Source organism: Sciurus vulgaris, assembly GCF_902686455.1.
Source record: "Sciurus vulgaris genome assembly, chromosome: 1".
NCBI lineage: Eukaryota > Metazoa > Chordata > Mammalia > Rodentia > Sciuridae > Sciurus > Sciurus vulgaris.
Window position 1 is genome coordinate 112,601,899 of NC_136461.1, and position 6,000 is coordinate 112,607,898.

Consider the following 6,000-nt stretch of genomic DNA (forward strand, 5'->3'; position numbering starts at 1 on the left):
TATTGAAACCTCTTCCCCAAAATCAAAGAATCTCAACTGGTTCCTTTGGATGGTGTTCAGAAAACATGCTCTCATGAAGTGTGGACCCATCTGAGAATGAAGCAGGGAAACCTGGGGAAATATGATTTCTGGTTGAGTGTACTTCCAAGGAGTGAGCTTTCTCTTAAAAAGGGATTATAAACAGACTACACTCTGGCTAACTACAAGGGAGAAATGGAGAAGTGGGATGAGATGTCCTAACTACTACCAAATGGGCCTAGAGTCAGAAGATGAATGAAACTTCATGTGCCCTCCTCACTATTACAGGCCAAGAGAAAGACATGGCATACAAGGCAGCAACTAGTTTCCTAAGTAACAGCTCACTTCAAGTTCTCTTTCCAAAGTCAGCTTCCTCAAAGGACTTTTCCATAAACACACTTTCTTTCTTCCCATAGAATCTGGAATTAAGGGTCAAGTAAGATAGGAACAGGGTACGTGGTCAGCGACTTAATGCACTGGGGGGAAAAGCAAGGCAGATAAAACACATGTCAGAAGCTTGTGTTTCAGACTGACACTCATGGACTACAAAGATCCAACAGAAAGATTGAGGTGAAGAAAAATTCTCAGGATGACAAAACCACTACTAATAAATACCTTTGTCTCAGAACCCAGAAAGTTTTGTCAACAGATAAGTCTAATTCTTCCCCCAACCCACATTAACCTGTAACCACACTGATGCCTCTAGAGTGGGCCATTTCCTCAAAAAGACCATTCTGGAAATCAAGTGAGTAAGTCACATGCTGAACCCGGGAGTTCTGATTCTAAATGTACAAGCTTTTCCATTGTCTCATCCTCCTTTTCCCAGTTATCCCCCAACCCCACCCCAGGCCTGAACTCTTATGAAATCAACCAAGACTATTCTAGTAAGCCAAAGTCAGAAAACTGATTCCTCTTAAATCTGGATTGGGGTGGGAAGACACTCTATTCTGTGATCTGTTTAACGCAAGCCCCAAAATAAATAATCCAAAACAAAATTTCTCACAACCTCATTCAGTTTCCATGCAGGCCTGTTCATCCCTCCTAGTGGCTGCTCCTGAGTAGTCAACAAAGTGTAATCTGATAGGGACTTCTTCAAAACTTGCTCCATCCTTCAGAAACACCCTTCTGTTCAGAAAAGCCTGAGACAGCTGAGGCTCCCCCTCCTCCCAATACATTTTCTTCTTAGTTCAAGGTTTAGCTGATCCTGAAATAAGTGGTACGTTGGAGATAAAGAGTGTGACAGAGAACACATAAAGAGGACAGGGAAAACAGAACCAAATGACACAAGGATCAGCAAAATCCTTCAAACAAGAGGGAGGTGTCAAAGTTGGAAATCCTTAATGGGAAGGGGTACTGTCAGTTTTCTCTCCTACAGGAACAAACCTGCAGAGGGCTGGGGGATTGAGAAGGGGGAAAGGGAAGGTAAAAACAGCTTGAGGGACCAAAAAACATCTTAAATAAAAAGGGCGAGGACTAAGGTAAAAGTAGAATGTAAATGGTACTTTGGGAATGATGACGAAGGCCTGAGATCCCTTACGGAGAGGGGAATAGGCAAATTTTGGAAGCTAGGTGATGGTGAGGTAATGGAATCAGAAATGGCAGAGAAGAGAGGGATACAATCTTTAGCTCAGGAAAATAGGAACTCTGTGCTGAGGTTGCACAGATCATGAAGGAGGGGGTAAAATAAGAAAAAAGATAAAGGCGGGGTCCATGAGAAGGTCTGGGGTAGAAGCACAGACGATGAGGAAGAACAAACCAGGATAGATATATGGAAGGGGTCTTATGTGAAAAGGGTTCATGGCTTTAAAAAAATATTTCCAGACGGAGGCAATAGGGGTAAGAAGGGGGGAGGGAATCCCCAGGGCAGAGGGAGGAGCTAAACAGAAAAGGAAGCCAAAAAGCAGAGAAAAACCCCAGGCTTGAGAGGAAAAGGTGGAGAAGAAACTCGGGGTGCAGCTGCCACCGAGAGAGCAGTTTAGTAGTCGAACCCAGGTAGGGGGAGGCTGTGCGGGGCAGGGTGGGGTGGGAAAGGGATACCCCCCCACACCAAAAAGAGCAAAGGTGACTCTTCGGGAAGAAGTCGCTTACCTCCGGAGGACCCCCGCGGAGGGAGTGCAGGCGGTCGGGGTCGGATTGCCGACACCGCCGCCTCAGCAGCAGCGGCAGCTCCTGGGTTCCATTGGCCGCCTGCGCTTCCCTGACAGCGGCCGCGGCGGCTGCACCAGGCCCCGGCTGCGGGGCTGCCCGCAGCACTGCCTGAAGGGGCCTTCACTCTGCCGCAGGTTGGACAGGGCCGCAATACCAGAACCAACCAACCAACAAACAAACAAACAACTCCCCAGCCGGTCTCGATGTAAGATTCTTCTCCTGAGCCCAAGTCCTTCTCTCGGTATTTGCTTTCCTGCTTCCCCGACGCTCAGGACCCTACAGATCCTATAGTAATCTAAAGAGTCGGATGAGTTGCCTGGAACATGCCTGTTCAGAAAAATAAAAGGGGGCGGGGAAAAGATATTCGGAAGAGAGGAAGGGAGGAGAGAGCGGAGGGAGGAGCTTACGGGTAGGAGGAGGGACCAATGTTTGCGAGGTGGACTTAAAAGATAGCGTTTGCTAGAGTGAGAAAGCCGAAAAGGAAAAAGTAGTTGGATAACTGACAGGGCGGGCTGGAGGGCGTGGCCCAGTTAGTGAAGTACTGATATATTGTGTACTTCCATAAGTATATTGACATGCAAATTATATGCAAATGAGTCATTTGCGGTAGCCACCGAGTTATCGTAATTGCAGTCAGTGACTTTACCCGCTTCTCAATCCTACAGGATTGCCTTAGTAAATCAGACGGTGAAAGAAATGCTGTGTGGGCCATAACGGAGAGAAAAGAGGGGGCCCCCGAGGAAGGCAGTCACCCTCACCACCCTTTTCATACTCATCTTTAAGGACGACGCCAAGTTTATGCCCCTTATCGCTTCCGGAATGGCGCGGTCCAACCGCGTCAATCTTTCGCCGTTAGCGGCCAGACTCGAGGCTGCCGTTCTGCCTCCGAGGTCACCCTCTACCAGGGCAGGCAGATCCCTCCAAGGAGACGATCTGAACAGAGCCAGGCTGGGAGAGGTGAGTGAAATGACAAAGACTTAGAGTACCCAAACCCTTTTTCCAAACAAAACAAAACCAAGAAAGACTAAACAAATATACAAAAACCGACCCGCAAATGTGCCTCTGGTGTTGGTTTTGCCAGTTAGCATTACTGATTGAGAGCCCTCTTTTTCTTCTCAGAATCTCCCAATTCGTTTTCTAGGACTTTACTTAATATCCAACACCTCTCATAGGGTCTTAATTAATTAATTAATTCTTCTTTGAGGATAGTTATTTGAGCTCGGATCTTGGATGCCCTCATCCTTGCTATTTACAAGCTGTTTGTTTTGGGATAATAAATGTAATCTCTGTGGACTTTAGTTTCTTTCCTCTCTCCCTCCTTCCCTCTTTCCTTCCCTAAATTTCATTCCCTTCCTCTTCTCCTTATTCTTCCCCTTTTCTGTTCTTACGATGTTGCCCAGACTCGTCTGGAATTTCTGCACTGAAGTAATTCTCCTGCAACCTCCTGGTAGCTGGGACTACATGCAGGCACCACCTGTGCCCAGCCGAACCTCAGTTTCTATGTCTGCAAGGTGGATGCAGTAATATTAACACAGGATTTTTTGGGAGTCAAGGGAGTCCAGATTACTTTAGAGTATTGTATTGCTATTATTGGGACAATAATGCAGGATAGATGATGAAAGAAAAGTGTTTAATTGGGAGGCAAAATAAAGAGAAATAGCTTGAATAGCCTGTGTAAAACATACAGTATGTATAAAAGGGAAAAAAATGGGTACTTAACGCTGAAAGAACATGGCAGAGTATGGTTAAATTGATATGAAGGGCCTAGCTACACAGTATATGGTGAGTGAATGAATGGAAGACTTCTTAGAAATATTGCAAGCAAGATCTTAGAAGAGATTTTGGGTATGATCCAGCAGAATAAAAAGGGAATCCCTCCACAATGGTGCATACTTGTAATCCCAACAACTCCCAGGAGGCTGAGGCAGGAAGATTGCAAGTTCTAGGCCAGCCTGGATGATTTAGAGAGACCCTATCCCAAAATAAAAAATAAAAAGGATAGGGGATATAGCTTAGTTGTAGAGCATCCCAGGGTTCACAAGTAGATAAATAAAACACAAATACATAAAATTTGAAAATTTGAAAATTAAAAGGGGAGAGGGAATTTCAAAGACAATATTAAGGTATTGAAGAATTGAAATGGGAATTTACTCAAATCATGGAGACAGGGCAAGAAATAAGCTAGGTTAAAGCAGTAGTACAGTAATGAAAGATGAGCAGAAAGAGAACAAGAGTGCCATAGATAGTTTAAATTTGTCACTATTGGTTTGGGGTGGGGAATCACCAGTCCACCTGTCAGGACCAGCAGCTCTTGGGCAGCTTCCAACCAGCTGTCATGCAAGAGGTGGCGACCCTGCATTAGCTCAGAGTTTAAAATGTCACACATTCCCTCAAGAGATAGGGTTCCAAAGGGCCTCAAGACTAGCCTTTGAAACACTGTAGATGTGACAGCCCTCTTTATAGTAGGAAGTTTTTGAACTTTTCCAATGACAGAAAAGCAAGATTCTAGGAATATCTCTATTCAAACTTAAGAAGAAACTACTTAAGAAATTTTTTCATACCTACAATCAGTTACAAGTCCTTCAGTCTAACGCTTTCCCAACTGAGCTATCTCGGCTGCTTTACAAGTCCTTTCTTAATCAAGTGAGACCACTCCACTCTCACACACACACATACAAGGTAGGGAATATTTCATGTTTTCTGTTAACAGCACTATGGGCCCATATGGTAAATTTCTTTGTGTCTCTTTATAACTTTGTCTTTATGCCTTTTTTCTGTAGTTATTTTTTGGGTCATTTTCTGCTTCTGTAATTTTTTTTGGTTGTTGTTGTTCTGGGGTTTGAGTGCAGCGCCTTGCATTGTCTACATGGTAACCACCTATTCCACCACCGAGCTCTATATATACCCTACCCTTATTTCTATTAGTCCCTTCTAGTCTGAGCTCCTCAAGACAGAAGGATACATCTTTGAATTCTAGTTGTATTCATAGTTTTTACCACATGAAAAAAGTTCATACTTGTTAATATAGGAACAGGTTGAATATAGAAGCAGATATGGGAGTCCAGTCAGTATTAAGGAAATTTCTAAAATTGTAAAACAGTGCTAATTTTCTCACTGATTGGGGAAATATAGTTATTTTAAAAAGTGAATTAATAGATTAAACATATTTTCTTAAAATTTTTTTCTTAAATTTTTTTTAGTTGTAGGTGGGCACAATACCTTTTTTTTAATTATTATTATTTATTCTTTTTTTTTTTTAATGTGGTGCTGAGGATTGAACCCAGTGCTTCACGCGTGCTAGGCAAGTGCTCTACCACTGAGCTACAGCCCCAGATTTGGGTTTTTTTTTTTGTTTGGTGTGTGTGTGTGTGTGTGTGTGTGTGTGTGTGTGTGTGTGTGTGTATGAAGATGGAGTCTGGTTATCTTGCCCAGGCTGGTCTTAAACTCCTGAACTCAAGTGTTCCTTTCCCCTCAGCTTCCTTAGTGCCACGACTACAGATGCATGCCACACCTGGTTAGTAAAAATATTTTTAAATACATATTTTGACTAAATTACTTTTTCTTCCCCCCTTTTGCCTTTATTGTTTTCTTCTCAGTCTCCTTAACCGTCAAATAATAAAACCAAATGCTATTTTTGCCATGTTAAGTTTAAAGTATAAAATTTTCCACATTCTCTAAAATTCCTCATCATACTGAAACTTTCTTTTTGAGGGGTGAGGATTATTGGGGATTGAACCCCGTGCTTTATCACTTACCTACATTCCAGCCCTTTTTATTATTTATTTTTGGTATTGGGGATTGAACTCAGGGGCACTTAACAAGTGGGCAACATCC

General features: G+C 43.2%; 1 protein-coding gene across 7 annotated transcripts in view; it reads right to left on the reverse strand.

Annotated features, from left to right (window-relative positions):
- Positions 1 to 2,519, reverse strand: part of PI4KB (phosphatidylinositol 4-kinase beta) — a 28,177-nt gene extending 25,658 nt beyond the window's left edge. For 4 of the 7 annotated variants that reach the window (XM_079155181.1, XM_079155180.1, XM_079155182.1 and 1 more), the window contains exon 1: positions 2,107 to 2,518. The gene's annotated coding sequence lies outside the window, so the exon portion shown is untranslated. Of the gene's footprint in view, positions 1 to 2,106 lie in introns of all 7 variants that reach the window. The other 3 variants (XM_079155184.1, XM_079155183.1, XM_079155185.1) reach the window with 2 other exon arrangements.
- Between the last annotated feature and the right edge of the window lie 3,481 nt (positions 2,520 to 6,000).